This window comes from Protopterus annectens, chromosome 1.part1, assembly GCF_019279795.1.
Source record: "Protopterus annectens isolate FY-2018-M chromosome 1.part1, PAN1.0, whole genome shotgun sequence".
Taxonomy (NCBI): domain Eukaryota; kingdom Metazoa; phylum Chordata; order Ceratodontiformes; family Protopteridae; genus Protopterus; species Protopterus annectens.
Window position 1 is genome coordinate 221549539 of NC_056726.1, and position 24070 is coordinate 221573608.

Here is a 24070-nt window from a genome sequence, read left to right on the forward strand (position 1 = left end):
TTTTACCAGTTTTAAATACAAAATTAGGAGTTTCTCCTAGAGTCGTGAAGATGTCTGGATTATCCCTAAACACACTCCAATTTCTAACCATAATACTTTTGTTATCCTTTGAGTAAGAACCAAAGGGGATCACCATTGAGTTGGAGAAGGTGTTTAAACTGGTTATTTATTTATTTATTTATTTATTTATTTATTTATTCCAGTTTGATGACTGGGGAGGTCCACTGGGATCGGGGAGCCAGTTTTCAGTGGTGGCCCGGGGAGAAAAGCTCCACAATACATAGTTTAGTTCCATAAATAGTTATAAAGAAACATTGCATTACAAACAACAGGTAGTTGGTTGTGTTGTTCCACCTGTTTGATGTATTACCTAGTCTGTTGCCATCATCATCATCATTGTATTCATCATGATCCCTATCCTAGTCCTCGAATTCTGACTCAGCTGGCAATGGTCTGGCACATTGCCACCTAACTGGTGAAGTGGCACGGGTCTCACTCTCTGTCATGTTTCAACACAGAAACAAAACATCACGCATACATAACAAGTATTAACTTCAAAATAATGAATACCTGAAAATTCTGACATCCTACAAAAAGGCCTCACTGAGACAGATGCATGGCCTCAAGCTCAGTGCCAAAAAGTGCATTGTCATCCCTTTTGGTAAAAACTCTGTACCCATGAACTACCACATAGGCAGTAGTCTACTTAACACCGAAAGTGTGATAAGAGACCCTGGGACCCAGGTGGACAGTAGTCTCTCCTTTGATAATCACATCGCCACAGTAGTCAGGAAATCCTTCTACATGGCACACCTCATCACAAAAGGTTTCTCATCCAGGAAAAAAGAGGTCACTGTTCCCCTCTACTCATCACTCATTAGACCCATTATAGAGTACAACACCCCTTTTGGTATGTATCTCATAAGACATCTACAACAACTGGAAAGGCCACAGAAATACCTCACAAAGAAGATTGCCGGCCTCAAACAGATGCCCTACGCAGACCGTCTCAAAAAACTCCAGCTTTATTCTGTCGCATATCACCTATTCAGAGGCGATCTCTGCCTAACATATAAAGCTATGTCAAACCCAGAGCTATTGGACATGCTCCACTTAAAGAAATTCCAATCCCTCCAAGCTACATGCTCTAGGCACCTAAACCTTGTCACCACAATAAACAGAACATGCTGGAGGGATAGATTCCTGTCCCAGAGACTTCCCATACTCTGGAACAAACTACTTATCTATATCAAACAAAGCTCCTCATTAGCACTCTTCAAGAAAAATCTTGATGATTGGATAGGAGATAGGAAATTCACCCCGGGGATCACTTCTGTGGCTCTGCTTGACAGGGCACAGGAAAATAATTTTCTTGGGTGGCAAAAGCCAGGGTACCATTTGGCTAGGCTTATATAGGCCCTAGGGCCAATAGCCTAGTACCTACCTATGAACATATGAACCTATAAGGTACACACTATATATGTTTTAACTGCTATGTATGTGATGTTACACTACAGTCTGACCTTATCCAATATAACACCTTATTTGAGGTTAGGCGAATATCCAATCCAAAAGAAATTACAAACTGGTATGTAATGTATATTACAGTTACAGTATGTGCCAAACATGCACAAAATAAAGCACAATCATTGCTAAAGCATGCATAAAAATGCATAAGCCTGTTAATATACACATGCATTAAATATTTATTTATGTAGACATCATATACATCATGTGACACTGTATGCTGTGTTGCTATGACAGGTCTGTTACAAAACATGCCATTAATCATATGTGTATGTATAAATTAGAAACTAGAGATTTCACAATGCACAATAAATATTACTGAAGCATTATGAAAGGCCTGGAAAGGAGGCCAATTTCACAATAGTTACATCTATTTGGACGTAATACACATGGCACCTATATTGCCACATCTGTCTACTGCTTCACAGACTTGTATTGACATGTGTCGCATAACACAATCAGACTTGCAGGCAGGCATCTGCAATAAAAAATTATTGCTGCAATGTCAGATATGCACCAACATAACTGCAAAAGGACTGTATGATATACAAGTAGCAACATCAAAATGTATTAAATGGACACTTGTAATATGTGCACAAGTTACATCACAGTACAGTACATATGTTTTGCCAGCATAATGGTCACCAGATCTGGCCCAAAAGTTGTATTTAAACATTATATAACAAAAGATACAAAGGTGTAATAATAACACATGTAATCCAATGAGTATTCAACATTCTAAATATCATAATATTCATATATTAATGAAATAAATAGAAGGCCACGGCTGAATATGTGTGCCCACCATACATTTTCACTAAGTTACTCAGGTAATGTACATGACATACAGGATTCAGTTTATCTGATATACATCTCTTGTTAATTGTACATCTGTGATGTATTATCAGATGCATGCATAACTTGCATGTGAACAGAAGACATACAAATATATCAGTAATTTGCAAGACATATGCCATGCCACTCTAGCATGTGACAATGAAATGGGGCCCAAATCCAAAAACTTAGACTACTGTAAATGACCACTGACACTAGACTGAGAGCAGGTATTTTGGAACGTGGCCCTGATGTATCCCAGTTTCTATATAGGCCTTAAGCAAATGTCATCCTCATACCCTGAAAGAATTTTTTTCAGAGTATGGCCCTTACTTCTTACTGAAAGCGTGTCTCACACATTTATGTTCAAGTGTCAATATAACATTAAAACTGACACGATAAATCAGTATTATGTGCAACGAATATTTCAGGTTGACATATTATGTGCAAAATATGTGTGGTAAAAATATATTTTAATATTAACAATGTTCAAATCGATATGCGAATTAGATGAGCAATGCACCATGGTTAATGGGTGATATCATATAATATAATCTGAATGAAATTTGAATGGTTTTGAACAACTGTAGACTGTGAGAAGCACATCAGTAGCATGTAATGGCTAGAAAGTATGTGTATGATACACATATATAACTTTCCCTTAACTATATCACTGTCACTGCCTACATTTGTATTATCCTACAAATGTACTCGCGCTACACATATGAAAAAATGTATTGAAAATCATGAACATACTATGCAACACCTCAGAAACACAACAAAACTAGAAATGTCTTGTAACAAAATAAAGACAGAAAACTGTATGTAATATTACACAAACCATCAGAGTATAGTTAGACAATGTTGCAGGAGTAGTGGACCTCAAGCAGTGCATGCCAGTCAAGGTCTGCCAGCAGCACAAAGACTATGAGTCAGCAGGGATCCAGTCAATAATAGAATAGGCAGGCTGTGCACATCATGCAATTCACAGAGAACCACTGCTGTACATATGTATGGCAATAATAGCAAAAACAGTGTTTCACTGTGTGCTATAGAAGTAGCAATTTGATACACCCATACTTATATGTATCAAAATCTAGTCAAAGTCAATATGCTAGATGAATATGTTTGCCTCATTCAGGTGTGTGCTTAACTAGCATCAGTTTATGAATGGCAGGGTCCAACAATGTGCAAATGGTTTTTACTTGATTTTTCCCTATTTTCATGTCAGAAGCTCAGAGCTTGAAGTCTACCACTGCCAAATCGGACTGTTTTCAAGGTTGTGAGAACAGGCCAACAAATGGTACATAACCTCAATGTAAGTAAAAAACTGTTAAAAACACATGACAGTATTTCACATCAAATTGCATATACATGAATGTTATTCACAATAAATCACTATGTATTTCACATGCCTTGCAGATCCATCATGGGAAGTCTGACATAACATTAGCATGCCTGAATATCATAGGACTACACATAGGATCATAGGATCACAGGAGGTTGCTAGGCTAATGACCCTAGGGCCCTAACAAGCCTAGCCAAGTTTTAATCTTATTTCCATGATCAGCACCTATCACCCCAGTCCAAGAGGGACATAGGTGGAGCCCCTGGGGTGAATTTACAGTTACCCATCCAATCATCCAGATTGTGTTTGAAGAGGGACAATGAGGTCCTCTGCTTGGCATGAAGGAGTCTGTTCCAAAGATGTGGCAACCTCTGGGAAACAAATCTATCCCTCCAGCAGGTTCTACTAATGTCACATATCAAGTTAAGGCCATTAGAGTGAGTAACTCATGTAATACTTGACTTACGGATATGCAGCATTTCCATTAAAGCAGGGTCAAAATTTGCCTTCTATGCAAGGCAGAGATAGCCTCTGAGCAGTCTTTATGAAACAGAATAAAGTGACAGTGATTTCAGATGATCATCATAGGACAGATCATGAAGACCTTGAATTTTCCTTGTGAGGAACCTCTGTAGTCTTTCCAATTGCTGCAGGTGCTTGGAGAGGCACATACCAAAAAGGGCATTGTCCTCAATTATTGGCCTGATGAGGGAAGAGTACAGGGAGGTCATAAATTCTTTTGTTTCTGGAGGCAATGCCTTACTTATGAGATGAGCAATATAGAATGCCCTTCTTACCACTGTGGAGACATGGTGATCAAAGGTATGGTTGCTGTCAACCTGTGTGCCCAGGTCTCTTACATCTAAACCTGCAGAGTAAAATTTGTCAACACTATTTCTGGAGTCAAAAAGGTGGAAAGTAATATCACATACATCTCTCCCACTGCTGCTCCTCAAGCACTTGTAATTTTCATTTATTTCTCATGTCATATATGCATACACATTAACGTTTAGCTAAAATATGTATGTATTTCTCTACAAACACATACAGCTACAGATATAGGTATATATTGGATTCTGTGCACAGAGCTCAGTTTCAGGCATGATCTTCAGCAGCTGCAAACAGAAGAAGATATGATGTATTACAGCAGCAGAAGGATTGTTTTAGTCTAATACATAATGACTACTATGTACAACAAAAGAACAGTGAAAACCATAGTTGTTAATACATGTTAGCAAGTCATGCTATACAATACAATATCATATTTTACATATTTAATCATGTTACAGTGTCTATACTGTGCACACACAAGGATAATTGCTGTTAAGCTGGATGAAATTAGATTTAACCCTATGCCTTTCACCCATGTTCATAAAACAAACCAAAACCCTACCCACCTAGCTAACTGATCATTGCTACAATTACAAAAAGTGATGGAAGGCAAACAACCTTACATTTGTGAATATGTGGGTAAAGCATTATACACTTAACAAGTGTGCCAGTCTAACATTAAATTGTGTAAGTGTACATATATACCTAACCACATTGACAAAGGCCTACAAACGTACATAGTTATTGTATGCTAAACGTAGGATGGTGTTACAGCAAAATGAATGTATATGATGTATGATACATCAATGATGTAATCTTCCTATATCTGCACATGCATGATACAAATACATACTTAAAGTGGGTATAAAAAGTGTACACACCCATTAAAATGCAAGGTTTTTGTGATATAAAAAATGAGACCACAATAAATAATTTCAAAACTTTTCCCACCTTTAATGTGACCTATAACCTGTACAATTCAATTGAAAAACAAACAAATCTGTTAGGGGAAAAATGTAAAAAATAAAAAACGTACAATAATCTTGTTGCATAAGTGTGCACACCCTTAAACTAATACTTTGTTGAAGCACCTTTTGATTTAATTTCAGCATTCAGTCTTCTTGGGTAAGAGTCTAGCAGTATGGCACATCGTGACTTGGCAATATTTGCCCACTCTTCCTAGCAAAAGTGCTCCAAATCTGTCAGATTGCAAGGGCATCTCTTATGCACAGCCCTCTTCAGGTCACCCCAGATATTTTTTATTGGATTTAGGTCTAGGCTCTGGCTGGGCCATTCCAAAACTTTAATTTTCTTTTGGTGAAGCCATTCTTTTAAGATTAAGCCTCAGTCCTGATGTGGTTGTACTTAGTAATGCTGCTTGAACAGAACCCAGTTATTATTATTTTTATTTATTTATTTTATTATATATATATTTGATGACCAGGAAAATCTGATTGGACACAGGTCCTTTTTCAGTGGAGGCCCGGGGAGAAAAGCTCCACAATAAAAACAACAATTAAAAACAACAATTAATTACAAGTTACAAGAAGTATAGGTAGGTTTTGTTTAACAATACTAGTAAACAGTTATAGTTCAAAATGAAATTAAGTATTTAGTTAAATGGTACAACACTTATATCATTGGTGCCATAAATACTAGCAAGTATTTTAATAGCTGAGCTAGCAGCTATTACCCTTGAATAACAGTGGCTAAGATTACAGCTGAGATATAGGTTTACAAGCAATGTATTTGGCTGCAATCTGAGGTAGTTAGAGGGGTGGAAGAAAGGGATTAGAGAGTTTGGGGTCGAGATGTTAGAGAGGTTTGTAACAGGGGCATGCCCAGTGCTCGTTTAGATGAGATTTTAGAGCAGCTTTGAAGTTAGTGCGTCATGACACAAAAGTTATAGTGTGAGGAAGAGTATTCCATAGTTTTGCTATGGAGTAGGAGAAGAGAGCTTCTCCAGCAGAGTTCCTGGTTCTAGTTACCTGTAATTGATTTTTGTTGCTGGAGCATAGTGGTCTGGTGGTATGATAGGGTTGGAGTAGATTTTGGAGGGAGGGGACTTTTAGAGGATGATTTAGTAGTTTGTGGATGAGTGAGAGTTGGTACCATTGAAGGAGGTGAGGGAGTTCTAGCCAGCCTAGTTCAGTAAGTGAGGTACAGTGGTGGCTACGGTAGTTTGCGCCAGTAGCAAACCTTGCTATTTTGTTTTAGCAAGCTTCAAGTTTACCTAACTCACTTTGTCTTAGGTTGGTAAATATTGGAGAGGCGTAGAGAAGGGTGGAGATAAGGTGGCTATTTGCAATTGAAATATTGGACGTTTTGGTGAGGAATTGCTTATTTCTATAAAGCTCCTAGTTTTTTGTGTACTTTTTTATGGTTAATGAGATGTGGATGTCAAACTTGAGGTTATTGTCAATTTCAACTCCAAGTAGTTTGGTGTGGTCTGTTGGGGGGATAATGGTGTTGTCATTGGCTTTAATATTAAATTGGTGGGTGTTTAGATTGTGTTTGGTGGGTTGGAAGATGAGGAGTTTTGTTTGGGTTAAGTATTAATTGTGCATCTGAAAGCCAAGTTTCAACTGAGAAAAAGACTTCCTGTGTGGTCTTTTGAAGTTCAGGTAGGGAGTGGGCTGAGCAGATGATGGTGGAATCATCTGCGTACTGTATGAGAGTGGCCTGTTTGGTAGCAGAGGCTAGATTATTAGTGAATATGGCGAAGAGTAAGGGTCCAAGGATGGATCCTTGGGGAACACCTATTGAGACAGGGAGTTGGGGGGATATATCATTATGCCAAACAACGGATTGATGGTGGTCAGTCAGGTAGCTCTGGAACCAGTTTTTGACAGATTGAAAGAAGTATAGAGTATTGAGGACAGTGATGAGTTGTCGATGAGACACCATGTTGAATGCTTTAGATAGGTCTATGAAAGTTGCAGAGATGAAATAACCATTGTTTTTATGTTGAAGGATTGCATTAGTAAAAGCAAGTAAGGCAGTGGTTGTGCTGTGGTATGGTCAGAAATCAGATAGGAGGTTGTGTTCATCTGTGTCATCCTGACCAGATGAGCGACATGGTGCCAGAACCGGGATTCCAGAGACTGCTTTCCAGAGCTACGAGGTGTAGAGTTAACGGTGAAGGTAAACTAAGATAAATGAGCATGGAAAAGGGCCAGAAAAGAACCAAAGGTAATGAAAACTTGCACAAACAGTTTATTTTATAAAAAACATAAAACAGAGCATTACAAGGGCACAAACTGCATTATTAAACAAGCGAGAGGCAAAAAAGGTTTATTAATTAAATGAAATATTTAAAATTAAGATATTTGATAAAATGATAAGCAGAAAAGCACATAAGGGGGTTGGAATTACTTCAAAATTGCAAAATGAGCATGTTTAAAGCAAAACTGCCATGTTTAGAGTAAAATGAGCACAAAAAAATACAATGGGCATGAAAAGAGATTAAACAAGCAAAACAAATATAGTAAGGGCATAAAGGGCACATGAAACATAAATAAAGCAAGGTGACCATGTTTTTTGGCAAAGTATTGTGTTTTGGCATAACTACTACTTCGTATTGTATTCAAGGGATAACTAGAGTTATTCGAAGTATCTCAAAGTGTGTAAAAGCACTTGCAGTGTGTTCTTATTACTGTACAAGTATTCAGAAGATTTTATTTGTGCGTAAAGTGCAACTATTTCATGAAGTACGGTTAAATTACATCCATTTTGAAAAGTTTCTTGTGCTGGATGTGTCTATTCTCAAAGTGCCACCATTACAGAGATTTTCTTGCACTGTAAAGAATTATCTAGCAAGTACCTCCATTTTGGGGAAGTTTCAGTGTGCTGTGTACTGTTTTTTCACAAAGTGTAATTACTTCAACATTTTATTACTCTGAGCTTCTTCTGCCCAGTTTATTCACACAGTGCAGTTATTTTGAAATGTTTCTTATGCTGATAAGGGGTGATTTCTTACAGTGCAGTGATTTCAAGAGTATTACAATGTCCGAGAGACTTATTTCGCAAAGTTCAGTTACTCAGAGGCTTGTTGTGCTATTGGGCAAAGTTACGAATACTGGCATAAATTTCTGGCATATGTATGTGTGTGTGTGTGTGTGTGTTTGTGTGTGTGTGTGTGTGTGTGTGTGTGTGTGTGTGTTTGTGCATATTTGCAAAACCCTTTACTGGTATGTGTTAATGGCAGATAGATTTCAAAAGCCCTCATCACTTGTATTTGATCAGAATATTGCAGGGAACTGTAGAATATTTGAGCAAGAATACAATATTTTTATACAAGCAGCTTACTCTGACAAAAATGGATGCACCAAGGCATTCATTTTGCTAAACCTAGCTGGGTCAGTGGCCATTGAAAGAGAATGTTCATTTGCGTATGCACCAGCAGTATATGAGGGAAAAGGTGAAAATTGCCATATTGTTGTACAGGTTGAATCAAGGGGAGACCCTGAGTGTTTGAAGAGCAAATTCAGAGAAATGTGCAAGCCCCAGACAAATATTACATTAGAGAGGCACTTGTTTTACACAATAGATCAGAAACCAGGGGAAACCTTTACAGCTTATATTACTGACCTGAGAAACAAACCTAAATGTGTTAGTATGGTGATTAAAAGATGAGTTAATAAAGTACAGGCTTGTGTATTGTATTAATAGTGCTGCTGTGAGAAATATTTTGCTTCATGACAGTAATTTAATGCTGAGTAAAGCTACCGAGATTTGTCAAATCCATGAAGTTACAGAAAGGTGCACAAGTAGTCTTGCAGGTGATAAGAGCATGGTTTCAGCAGGCTCCAGAGCAAATGTAGACAGCATGTAACACATGGCAAGCAAAAGCAGGCCTAAGCACATGGCAGCTACAGCCCATGTGGGTTCTCCTGAAAAACCACATAGTTTTCCAGCAAGTTCTAAGAAAAGAGCATGCTCAGTGCAGTACAAGCGTAAATTAGCAAAACCCAAATCCAGCTGTATTGTTAACTGTCACAATTGTGGTGCCAGTCATGCATCTAAAAGAGAGAAATGCTTAGCATTTGCTCAAAAATTTTGCAAGTGTAAAAAATGGAACCATTTTCAAAAGTTTTGCAAATCAGGTAAACCTCACACAGTTATAAAGAAGGGTCACTCAAAAAAGCAAGTTGATCACATTCTACTTTCTAATAGATGGTGTATCAGTAATTGGTGAAAATGCCGATGCAGTGAATTTGTTGGCAAAGAAAGAAGTGTTTTGTACTGTTCAGATCAATGGTAAATCCACCGTACTCAAAGTAGACACTGGCTCAAAGTATAATGTTATGTCAGCAGACACATTTGCTAAGGTGAGAACTGATGAACAACTCAATGTGGCCAGTAGTGCGAAACTTGTTGCTTATGGAGGTGAAGAAATTGAAACCAAAGGCTCAGTAGTGCTTTCATGTTATGTGGCTAGGAACTGTTACAGTTTGTTATTCCACATAGTCTGTAGACCTGTGCAGTCATTATTGGGTCTCAGAGACAATTTGAGAATGACTCTGCTTTTTTTTACCAAAGAAGTTTATCATATAAGCACATATCCTAGTTCCAATTTTTCTGAAGCCATTTTCTCAGAGTGTGCTGATGTTTTCGATGACAAGTTGGGCAAACTTCCAGTTGTATATTCTATGAAGTTAGACCCAGTGGTCAGTCCAGTAGTCAGACCAGCAAGAAAAGTTCCAATAGCTATGCAGGATAAAGTCAAAACTCGGTTGAATAAAATGGTGCACCAAGCTGTAATTTGTCCAGTTACAGAACCAACTGAATAGGTGTCATCTATGGTAGCAACCCACAAAAAAAGGCTCAGGTGAAATTAGAATATGTATGACCCAAGAGATTTGAACAAAGGATTAAAGAGACCACATCATCCAATACGTGCAATCAAGGAAGTTGCAGCCCTAATGCCAAACGCCACTGTTTTTTCTGACAAGTGATGCTTGATCATAAATCCTCATTACTGACCACTTTCAGTGCCCTGATATAGATTTCTAAGGATGCCATTTGGAATACATTTTGCAAGTGAAGTCTTCCAGCATGCCATGGAGCAATTTTTTTCAAGTTATCCTTGTGCTATAATAGTAGATGATTTTTGGTTGGAGGCAATGGTGATCCAGAGCATGACAGAAACCTTAAGAGAGTTCTAGACATAGTATGTGATGTGAACTTAAAGCTCAGTCCTCTAAAGTGCATATTCAGACTACCAGAAGTTACATATGTAGGTCATTTATTTACCCGCACTGGCTTGAGACCAGACCCATCCAAGCAAGCAGCCATTCTTGAGATGTCAGCACCAAATAATGTTCAAGCTCTACAAAAGTTTTCTTGGCATAGTCAACTATTTAGGCAAGTTTTTTACAGACATCAGTGAGCTAACAGCACTTTTGAGAGAGCTGACGTGCAAAAATGTTACATTGTCTTGGTTGGAACAACACCAGAAATCATTTGAAGACCTTAAGCAGAAAATTGCTACCCCACCTACATTAAGATACTATGATTTCAATAAACCAGTCACTCTTTCCTGTGATGCTTCAACATTTGGTCTTGGTGCAGTTATTTTTCAAGAAGGCAGACCAGTAGCCTATGCATCTAGAACCATTACCCAAACTCAAATGCAATATGCTCAGATTGAGAAAGAACTTTTAGCAATAGTATTTGCATGTTCAAAGGTTCATGATTATATCTATGATCGAGCTATTCAGATTGAAACTGATCACCAACCTCTAGTTACTATTCTAAAGAAGCCTATGCATTCAGCTCCAGCGAGATTACAAAGAATGATGCTCAAACTGCAAAGGTGCAACTTCAAAATGGTCTATACAAAAGGCAAACTTCTTTATCTGACTGATACCTTATCCAGATCGCAGAGAATTTTGACTTTGACGTAATGGAAGTATGTAATTTTTCTACCACGAGACTTGATGAGCTGAGAGATCATACAAAGACCGATACAATTTTGCAAAAGTTCAACCACTACATTAATGATGGATGGCTGTCAAAGCAATCTAATGTACCACCTGAAGTGCAAACCTATTTTCTTTAAAGAGATGAGATGTTGATGGAAGATGGTATTATTTTCAAAGGTCCTAAAATTGTTGTTCCTGCTTCCTTACCACATGAATATTTCAGATTTTGCTTCATGGTCACCCAGGTTCTGAATCTACCAAAATATGGATGGGTGAACTAGTATTTTGGCCTTCTCTAGTAAAAGACATTGATAAAGTACTTTCTTCTTGTTCAGTATGCAACAGTACTAAACCACATTTGCAAAGAGAACCACTTCAGCTAAGTCAAGTTCCTGAACTACCTTGGTCAACAGCAGCCACTGATATATTTGAGTAGAAAGATAAGCATTACTTAGTATTAGTAGACTCTTATTCAAATTGGTTTGAGATTGATTTACTACCTAATCTAACGTCCACTGCTGTTATCACTAAGTTGAAACATCATTTCTCAGTCCATGCTAGTCCACACAAAGTTGTTTTTGACAATGATACTCAATTTACTAGTCAGTTGTTTCAGAAATTTGTAAGAGAATGGGACTTTGTACATGTTACTAGTAGTCCAGAATATCCACAGTCAAATGGACTAGCTGAATGTGTAGTACAGAGGGCAACGCAATTACTTAAAAGGTCAAAGTGTGACAATACCGAAATCTTTTTGAATTTACTTAATCTCAGAAACATACTCAGTGACAATATACTTGGCTTGCCTGCTCAGAGTCTTCTATCCAGGCAAACCAGAACAACACTGCCTGTTAGTTCCTGTTTGTTGAGGCCTAAAACTAAGAACAACAAAACCATTAGAGCCCAATTATTCAGGAAGCACTCTTTCCAGAAGTCCAGTTATGATAAATCGAGCAGATTTCTCTGTCTATTGAAAGAAGGAGAGACAGTGAGGATACAAATGGCAAAGATTTCGACCGGATTGGTCAAGTAACAGGTATATGTACCGAGCGGAGATCCTACTTCATGGAATCTGAGGGTATGTTGTACAGGAAAATTGCAGACATCTTCTTCCTGTACCAGAATCGATATCACAGCATTGTTCCTGTGATACAGACTCTAGATCTCAGAATAATCAATCATAAATAAACTTGAATCTGAGCTTAACTCTTGGCAGTCACTGAGAGGAAACCTTACAGTTCTGCTGGACTGCTGTGTCTGGATGAGTGAGAATAAGTTAAACAATCATAATGGCGGCACTCACTAGAATCAATAAAAATTAGGACATATTCAATTAGCACATAAACATTACTGGCAAATTGGCTTCCACCATATGTCTTAATATGCAAGCCTAATGATCAACAACATGGAGTACAGGCACACAATCAAATTTACTGTTTGTGTACATATTTAAATTATAGATGCAGATACCCTGAGATATGGGAGGCATGACCCTGCAAATGTAAACTAATCTGTAGGGGATCTGCAAATGTAATGGAGTGTCTTTGTGGTATGCTGCTATCAGGTGTATATTAAAATGATGTAGTCGGGAATATTCAGGGCACAAAACTATGTACATTTTTGTGTGGACATCTCTCAGAAACAGTATAGAAACAGGGGCACCAATATGCCTTAAATAGTTAATGTTCACAACACAAATCTATACATAATCTGCTAAAAGATAGGCTTAAATTATTTGAATAAAACCATCCCTTTTAAGGCAGTGCGTTACAACACCTAAATGCAATGTGTAACTCCTTCAGTATATGAGAGCAGAGTTTAGGGAAGTGTATGCATTTCTAAAAAGGAAGGTGGGGTAAGGAAACAGTGCAATGAGTCTGCTTGTACCAAATGTAAACTTCTGTCCTTACTCCTGGTTCATACAATGCTCACATCCAATATGTGCTGATTATGAGTACATTTATACAGAACATAAGACAGGTTGAAATTATTCCAAATAGATAACACAGTGAACACATGCAGACCTGCTGTACAAGCTTACATCTATGCCTCACTAATATGAGGAAGCATCTTTGTTATGACATAAGAAGTATCACTGTTATGCCATAAGAAATGCAACCCTGACATTTGACTGTGACGATGTCTTCCACTTCAGGTCAGTTATACACAATGGCATTGTTCTGTATATTTGTAGCTTTTATATTTATTCATGTGTGAGACACATTAGACTATATGATTATATCATGCATTCAAATCCAATCAATTCAATCAGTCCATTACAGGTTGCACACATGTGCACACACACATATGATGCCATTTATGTAACTATAATGGATGATGGATTACCACATAGATAGTAAAGGCTTTGGCATACTATATTAAACAGATGGTATATCTGGGCAACCATTGCTGGCTGCATAATAAACATATATGTTACATATGACTATCTATTTCAAGAACAATTCTCTTAAGATGCATGCAACAGGTTGTTCCAAATTGTGTGGTAATCAGATATTGCCTTGTAATTTCCAGCCAACAAACAGGATGAGTTGCTATACTACCAGCTAATGTTCTAGTCATGAGCTCTACAGGCATTTGAGTCCCAAGTACTCGAAACTCGCTGTCTTGCAGCCAGGTACTCAATCATTTTGTCTCAAAAAAGCAAAATGACCAAACGGAAACTGATCAGGATAAAAACAAAAAAATCTTTAATAAAGAAATCAATACCACGACTGATAAGCGCTTTTGTCCAAGAATCAAAATTATATGGACTTCCACAGATAATCTAGTTAATCCATCATCTGTTTAAATAACGAAACACTAACAATTGGCTAACCAATCAACATCATTGTGCAATTACATAAACAGATGGTTAGATTCAATTAAGCATTAGTTCACCCTTCTCTTAAATAGCCAACCTCAGTAGAAACATTGTTCATTATACAAACAAAATTATCCCCAGGATTCATGAAGCTTGCGCCAGGCGCAGGCGTAGTGTAGGCGGTATAATGCCAAATATGGCTGTCGAGCGATTCAGGTACGATCCAGTTCCACGTGCACTACCAGCATATGCCAGAACTGCGCAACCCTCGGCTTAGGTATGCTAATCACCCCATGCGCAGTGTTGCACTATGCAAATGAAGGCATATAGCGATTCATGAAGTGGGGCAGGCGTAGCGTAAGCCCACGGAAATGTAAACCAAAAAACACGGTTTACATTTTCCCAAACAGAACATCGGAGCTATGGAAGCGGACCAGACTCATGTATTACAAAGTTAACATATACCAATGGCTAAATACACAGCCAATGGCATAAGAAAAGATGCACAAAACCTAAAAAACAACATTTAATGTCATGTCCACAGTAATGCACAGTACAACCACAGGGCATGTGTGCGCAAACTGGAACACAAAGAAAATATATACAAATGTCATAAAATCACAATGTAATACAAATCAGGATTTCATCATAATACGCAATGGTATGCATGGTACACCACAACCAAGGTGAAAGGGTTGCTAATGGTCTGCGACAGTGTTTGGCGCAGTAACTATGAAATAGTAGTCAATGCCATGCAAATGAGGCAGGTAATACTGAATCACAAACGTCCCACCAGATGAAGGATGTACCATACGGTGCAGCACTATAACACCGAGGAGTGGCTCAGAGGTGATACATAACATCAGCAGAGGGGTGTGCCACCATAGCTGTAAGCACATTGGAGCAATGCAAATCTGGCCTGGCCGTTGCTAAGCAAAGCTGCAGGACAGGGGTGGGGAGGTAGGTATAGAATTGTTTAGCTGAGAGCACATATGGTGCCCGAAAGCGCATGTGTACGGGGATGAAAACGTGCCCGAAATCCAGTAAGCGGATGCACACGCCGCGAACAATAGCATGAGCAGGAAGATCAGGGGAGGGGAAGAAAAGAAGGAAATGCCGCAGTAGGGTAACTGGAGTACAACTGAACAATTAACACCTATCAACTCACGGTGGCCAATCAAGGCAGCTGACAAGTCTGCTTGCAGAAACCTGCAAAACAGGATAGGGAAGGCATTGGATTGCAAAGAAAGGAGGGGAGGCATTGGATTGCAAAGATAGGAGAACTGTCATAGCAGAGCAAAGCAAACCTACAGTAGACGGGCAATAGAATATATTACGCAAGATAAGCCAGGTCTAGGAAAGTACAAATGAAAGCAGGCTGCTGGATGTATGCCAGAAAATGGTAGGTAAAACATGCAGAAATATAAAGGGAAGGGCAAGAGGTAATCCACGGCAGCCAAATGTAATTCAACACCAAAGGCACCACAATAGTAGTTCCTGTAGTAAAACACATAAGATACCCTGTAGCTACGATCGTACATACAAACCCTATGACATCATCGGTGTTCACAGCACAATAGTATAAAGTGTGAAAGCACCCTACACACACCTGTGTATTCACAAACACTGCACCAAAGGTGTAAACACACTGGGAACTTTTAAAATGTACATGTTGGAAGCTGCCATAGCTGTGATTCATCACCATGTGTTAGAGACTGAAGGTGTTGTGGAGGATGATGCCGACAGCCACCGCTGGCCCCGGAGGAGGAGAAGAGTGTTCAGACCAAGGGTAACCTACCAGAGGCTACATGATCTGGAGATAGTAGAGCGTTACAAGGTGGACAGGGACATCTTACAGCAAATAGTTGAGCTGTGCCGGCCACGCCTGAGAACCAGAAACAACAGAGGGGAACCCATCCAAGTGGACACGAAGGTATGTGTAAGCTTGCGAATACTAGCCACAGGTACCTTTCAAAGGCCAACTGGAGATATAATGGGGATCTCACAGGCATCAGCATCCAGGGTACTACACCAGTTCCTGAATGCCATGTTACCACATGCCAATGAGCATATATACTTCCCTCGACCTCAGGAGGAGTTGGCCAGCAATATGCGTCACTTCCACCGTGTGGCACACTATGTGGAGGTACTGGGTGTGATAGACTGCACGCACATACATATCAAGTCACCACCCAGTGAGCATGGTAGGTGCTACATAAACTACAAGGGATTCCACTCCATCAACTGCCAGGTCATGTGCAATGCCCAGGGCATTATCATGAATGTGTGTGCTGGCAGCCCTGGAGGCTACCATGACTCCCATATCTGGCATGCCTCATAGCTGTATCAGGTATTTGTCAGGGGGGACATCCCACATGGCCACCTTGTGGGGGATGCTGGCTCTGTACTGGAGCCGTGGATGATGACTCCCATCAGAAATGCACACACACCCATGCAAGAACGCCATAATGAGGCACATGCACAAACCAGAATCATCATAGAGCATGTGTTTGGGATGCTGAAATCATGGTTCCGTTGCTTGGACACATCTGATGGAGCCTTGCAGTACTATCCAGGCATGTGTGACCACATCTTCATAGTATGCGCCATGCTACATAATATGATCCTGCAGAAACAGCTGCAGCAGGGACAAAATGGTGAAGGCCCTCATAGCCCACCGCAATTGCCAAGGCCATCACAGGCACAGAGGGATTCAGACCACAAACACACTGTTCCAGCCCCAGTAGGCAGACGGAGGCATGCCCACTATGCCTATGCCTTGGCAAAGAGGGAACGTATAGCACATACTCTGACAGTGTAGGCCCCTACAGACTGACACACCTCTCCACCTGCACACACAGTAAAATGGATGGCACACAAACACGACCACCTGTAAAGTTTAATGTATAGGTGGCCCACTGTGTGAATCCTACATAGGCAGCCCTCAAACATCGTACACACAACAGCTATTGGAACAAGGAATGTCAACACCTGAACAGTACATGCGCCTATCAACATATGTTGGTGCTGTGTGTATAGGTTCCCAGGTACATCGATAGGTGCACGCCCGATTGTCAGAGGTCATACACCAAATGAGGCAAACAGTGTCTGCTGTCGCCACAACATCGGGTAACCAACTGTCGCTTAGTGGAGTAGAGGCAATCATGGGATCACATGTTTGTAAGCACTGTTCTGCACACACTCTGCATGGATTCCCTGCTGCGTTAATGAGGGGCTCCACATAATGTAATCATGGATGTTGTGTCAAAGCATGGGGTGTACCCATGACAGGTATTCGTCACCGCAGTATGCTCCACCTACGGTCGTTTGAAGGTGTAGCACATTATCGTGTGTGGCTCTCTGTGATATACATACTCAATGCCGGAACACATCCAGTAAACATCACATGGACATACCATTAACTGGACTCATCCATGTGTAAACTAACTGAGTTACCCATGTGAGTGCAGTATGGAGTAACAGCCGTAGTATACTCCACATACAAAATGCCATAACACGTGTACAAATCCCAGATGGCCAAGTGGTAAATGCAGTGACCGTCGTGCATGTTCCCGGTCCCACGTCCTGCAAGGGATGTAACGTAATCTCGAAGGCACGAATAATGCATGTTGGATGCAGGTCATCAGATCATGTTTAGCACACATTAGCGGGAATATGAGTTGCCCACTGCTGATAAGCGTCATTTAAAAAAATGACTATACGGATATGCATGAAACAGGGCTAAGCTTCTCCAAATATCGTACAGATCACGGTCAATGATGTCCAGAACAGGTGAAACCAGCATTATTCACCCCTATACTAATAGCGCCTGCTCTGAAGGGTAAAAAGACCACTTCCAGGAGTAGAACATGCAATCATGTATACAATCACCTAACACCATGGTAGCCAAGATGTACCTACGACAGGTGTGTAATGTGACAGGTACAGACACAAACGTGCGGAGTCCAGGAAACAGTATACACCGACAAGTACACAATGAAAGGTGTAGCTTGCCTGTCACTTTCCCTGTCAGATATATATATATATATATATATATATATATATATATATATATATATATACATATATATAATACAGATAGAAAGGGCGATAGAGAAATATATGTTGATATATACAGATTCACCGATATCTGCAAATATATAGATAGGTCAACGACACTCATAAAACCTTGGAGGTACAAATAAATAGGATACCGGCAACTATGGAATGCGTCACATACCGACACGCATAACCACGAGGCTGAAAGACCAAAGGAACACAGTACCAGAACAGTAGAACCGCGAGTAATATTATCACAATATGAAGGGACATTTAGTTACCGCTGCTGGTGTTGTGATCCACGTAGGTACTGTGTTCTACTGAGTTTGTGATTGCCGTAGTCTGTGTATGTGTGTGTTGAGGGTGCCATGTGCGTTTCTGTGTGACTGTAATGTGTGTGTGTGTGTCCGCATCATGTGTCTGTTAGTGCCAACTCAGAGGTAGATCATTATGGTAGGTGTTGGTATAGCTAGCCGTATGCATACGGTTACCACCTGTCCCACATTAGGAGGGACAGCCCCTCCCTGGGCAGTTGTGTCCTGACATAAAACATTACAAAGGGCAACTGTCCGAGATTGTAGGACATTATTATGTCCCATATAATATGTAATAGTTGCATTAAATAGTTATGCCTGTATGTAGGAAATGTAAATGTTACATGCAATATGATAAGTAGCCAAAGTCCCACAACAATAAGTATGTATTGAGGATAAAAGTATGTGCTATCCTGTGTACTGACCATGGGTATGTGTCAGCCTGTAAACACCAATGTGTGTCCCGTAAGTGTCCCACAATGGCCATTTGAAAAGGTGGCAACCCATGCCAAAGAGGTTCTGTTACCAACACAACTGCAATGACTGCAAATATCTGGGACAGAAATACATGGGATAGCTGTCATTTAGAAATATCCCTTTACATATTGCTGTAATTCTGGAGGTATGGAAGTATCAACCTCACCAGCATACTATATAGAAACCAATTAACAACGGCCCAATGTATAATCCCATAACATAAGTCTACTAACTGATAGCTCTTTAATTAGGGAAGGAGCCCACACACATATATATGGAATATGTAGAAATGCAAGCCCCACAAACCTGTATATGCTACGTACACCCACCTACATCCCCCACACTAGAAACTATAGCAATACAGACTGTAATTACAGCACAAACATCCAGTCAGTCAATTACATCTGCAGAAGTGTTAACATACCTTGTGAGAGACACATTTAAAGGTGCCATGCAAAATCGTAGCCATTGTATAATGGAACAAATGGCGATGTTACAGGTTTTGTTTGCAATAGTCCCTTATCAGATGGTTGGGATGACAGGTACATTCACACGTAGAACCACATACTCTAGCCATCACACACAATCCACGGGGGACATGAATCCAAACTATACGTGTCTCTACACATAGCAGTTGCAATTACACACAATAAAACACAATACAGACCGTCTCCCCGAAGGTAGGGCAAATGGTCAACACCCAAGTGAAGAATTCAATTATACCCCACTGTAGCCATGTAACTGGTGAATGGAGTAGCTGCACAGCTGGTGTGCAAGTAATAAGTCACTCAGGTACACCAATTGGCAGCAGGAAACCACGTTACAGGTATCAACGTATATAAGGATGACTTGCCAGACATTCAAACCGTATGCTCATACCATAGAACTGTTTAAACAGTGTAAGAGAAATAGATACGAAAGTCCAGAACGATAACAAGGTATGTAGAACACTCGGTATGTAAGTGTATGTATAGCATGTTTTGTATTAATTATGTTAGTGTATGTATAGCCTGTGTTGTATTAATTAAAAGTGTCCGCAATGCATAAAGTGGGAAAAGGTATTCATGTAGTGATGTCTTGCTGAGCATACTAACGCTTGTAGAAATTGTGCGTCCTGCAGTGGGCCACAAGGTAAACATCACAGACACCACAAGGGATGCTACATGAGGGCTATAAACACAACAATTCCATACCACCCGCCGTCAGTGGTAGGGTATGTCCAACAAGTACGTGCCATAGCAGGGGAGAGTATATGTTGATATACTGTCACAGTAGGCATGTGTATGGGCATATAACGACAATGACATGTCTAAGGTGGTCCCGCTGTGCAAGTATGCTTTGCATTATGAGATACTATGTACAATATGTGTAATGTATAGTATTGTAGGTAGATATGTCAGATATGCTACACAGCATAACAGGCATATCATGCATACCAAAGGTATCATCTATTGGCATGTACAATGTACAATAACAGGATACATATGGCTTGTAGTCACGGGACACTGTAATAGCATGATAGCTAATCTAAATGGAAGGGCTACTCAATTAACCATGCACAAAGGACATGTAATAGCTTCACAGGTTCATAGTGGGGTACTATGCAGTCTGACAAGTCTATGTGTAAGCAGAACTACAGTGTTCACACCAGTGGCACCTCTCTAGGGTAGTGTCCTGTGAACAGCAGAGCCATGTGTTACCTGCACCTCTGCACAGTACAGCCACTGCAGTGATCCCTGGCGTACGTGTCTCCCATCCACCAAGTGAGGTATCACATGAACAGTGCTACTGAGTGTCCCTGCGTGATGTACATAGGAATCATGTTCCAAAGCATGGTGAGTGTCCAGTTTGGGAATGTAACCCTCAAGAACATCCCACTCATCATTGCATGTGTGCACATATCCATGAGCATGTTGCTCACAGTGGCTTTTGCTTATGTCGCATATGTGGAGTATAGCCATTAATATTGTTGTGGACATGTGCCCTGTCTGTTCAGCAGAGGTCACCCCTGAGTATGTAGTATGCAAATGTGTACAGATGTGGTGCCCATAGTTCAGCTGCATACTTTAACCATCGGAGCTCAATAAACGTCATGGAGTGTTAATGTTGTGGTATGTAAAGCCGTAGCTGTTGTGTAAGGTGCACCCTAAATGGGGTGTTGTACCCTGAATGTGTGTATACATCTGGAGTTCAGTGGTACAATGGGTGCCCATGTACCAGCTACAAACCAAGTACAGATAAGTGTGGCCATGTAGAAGGATATCCATGCCACAGTGGCAATCACAGGAGTGAGTGCGACATACGTGTGTACTACAAACACGTACAATGTGACATGTGTGTAGGGGACTACCACCTATGTGATAGTGAGTGAATGGTGTAATGCAAAGGGGATGTTCATGCACCTTGTGTCATGCAGCTTGAGGCCATGATATTGATATCAGGTATCCGTCACAGTGACACCCTTATGGATGGAGTCAGTATCAGCTGGTGGATCAGTCATGGCACTTTGTATGCAGTGGTCTGTAAAGCTAGGCAGGGAAAGTCTCTCTGTGCTAGCCTGTACCTCAGGGAAGCATATACCGAACATGAGGGGCCCTATGACTGAGGACTGTGGTATGCCAAGTGTAACTGAAATACAGTAGGTACTATGGTATGCTACCCTCATTGTGTATGTCCTGTCCATGAGCCACTTTTCATAACCTCCTGAGACATAGGGTTCGATATGCAGGTGGATGTGTATGTTGTCAATACCAGAATGGAGAACGGTGCTGAAAGGTAATGAGAGGACAATGTAGGCTGTGTGGACCACCGTACTGTCATCAGCTACCCTGGTAACTGTATGAAAGGAGTCCACCAGGTGTAGGAGCCATGTTCTGGCCCTAACAAGTCCAACCTGGGTGGCATTAAAGTACCAGAGCCCAACAATGTCTCTGTGAATGACGTCCATGATGATGTGCCCCATAGCCTTGCAGAACAGTCCAGTCAGGTGTGTAGGGCAATAGTCCCACTCGTGCATTGTGGCGCCACCTGTGTGGAGTGTGATAACTGTTGCTGTGTGCCATTCAGGGGCCATAATGTCTGATACAAGGCTATTACTGAATATGGTGGCCTAGTGGGGAGACATGTCATTCAGACGTTTGTGGACATCACAGCCTGGGATGTTGGACGGTCACATGGGGCCAGTGTCCCAGGAAATATAGAGTGAAGGTTAGTACTGTGTAGGTGTGACCGTAGGGACACCGCAATGTTCCTGCATGGATTGTGGCCCTGTAGGGAGTGAGACGGTGTAATGTTAGCATTGAATCCATCCACCAGCATGTTACCAACATCACCTGGTTCTGTAATGTTCCTGAATAACTGTTGTATGTGAGAGCAGAAGTGGGTATTGCCATTGACTACTGACATACCACCATAATGCCTTGTGGTACACCTCGGAATGTGTTACAGTAATGTTTACATAGCTAGTTTTGGAGTATGTGAAGAGGGATCCTGTGGCCCTACCAAGGCTGACCAGTGAGCTACCCCACCCATGGGATTATACACCACTTTGCAACAGCCTCCACCTGTTGTTGTAAATTATGTCCATGTAACTGGACCCCCAGAGTGGCGTCCGTTATCTGGTGGGTACCATCATGGCTCTGTGTGGAATAGCATGATCCATGCAGTTATGTACATGCTAATGAAGTGCACTGGGGTATGTTTCAGCATTTGTATGTGCATTGTCCATCTGTACGGGTGTCATGACGTTAACTACCACTGTCATAAAATGTCTGTAGTAGGTGTTGTAGTACTCATGTACTGTGTATGCCGTGAAGGGTGTGGTGCCAGGATGTGGCTAACAAGGGTGATTAGCATATGTTCAGAATCCACCAATGAGGGGATAACCCCAGGTGTGGAACACCAGTCACATGTTGGTAGTGTCCATGTCAAGGATATTGTTGGTCTTGGAGGTGGTGTGTATGGGTTGATCCAGCCGAGTGGAGGTTATAAATCACGGACAGCATTGGCCTAATGTGTCGGTACATGAGTGGCTATCCCAGTTAAGTGGGGGGTAGTGTCAGTCTCACATCAGTAGTACCTGTCTGAGCCCTACTGTCCAGTACACCAAGAAATAAGGTCTGGTAACCTTGGGGTATGTTGTTGAATCCGTAGCTTGTTACAATGTGTATAGCAGTTCTGGACACAGTTAGCTCCATGTGGAGCACCTCTGATGCATTGTGCTAAGTAACTAGCCAGGATGTGTTTACAACATAGTGGAATATGGGAACACCTCAGTCGTGGGTGTGCTGGTCCAGGTTGCATGACTGAAAAGTATGGTCTGTGTATAACCTGTCATTGCAGGTGTGCTCTGCAGAGCCTAGAGGCAGGTCCCAGTCACTGCAGAGATATTGAAGTGTTGCATTATAAGGAGTGCCTTGCCTGCGTGCGTCAGAGATGAAGATGTCAAGCATTGCATCACATGACCCCATGTTTTGCTTGCCAGTTTCCGTTCTGGTGGTGAATGTTATTGGAAACTGTGCAAGACAGGCAGTATAGAAGCAGCAAGAGCCTTACATGTGATCTGTACTCCCAGGGCTGACAGGTGCAGGTCATCTGTGCCAAAGCATTGTGTTGTTTGACTATGTCCGTCTAAGCAGACAGATACCAGATGCCTGTGGAATGACAGCAGAAGCATAGGCAACTGTTGAAGTGGCACAGTCAGTCGTTGTACAGTGGTATCAGGTCCAGATGAATGCATAATGGTCCCCAGGACATGGCCCATACCTGCAGGGCTACAAGACTGGTGAGCTATTGCATGTCCTTGCACACGTAGTCTGTGAAGTTGCATCTCAGGGCAGTCACACTAACATGGAGAATGACAGTCACATTGTACCTGGTGAGGTGTGGCATGGGTGCATAGGTTATGTTGCAGAACCAGTTACCCGACAGCAAA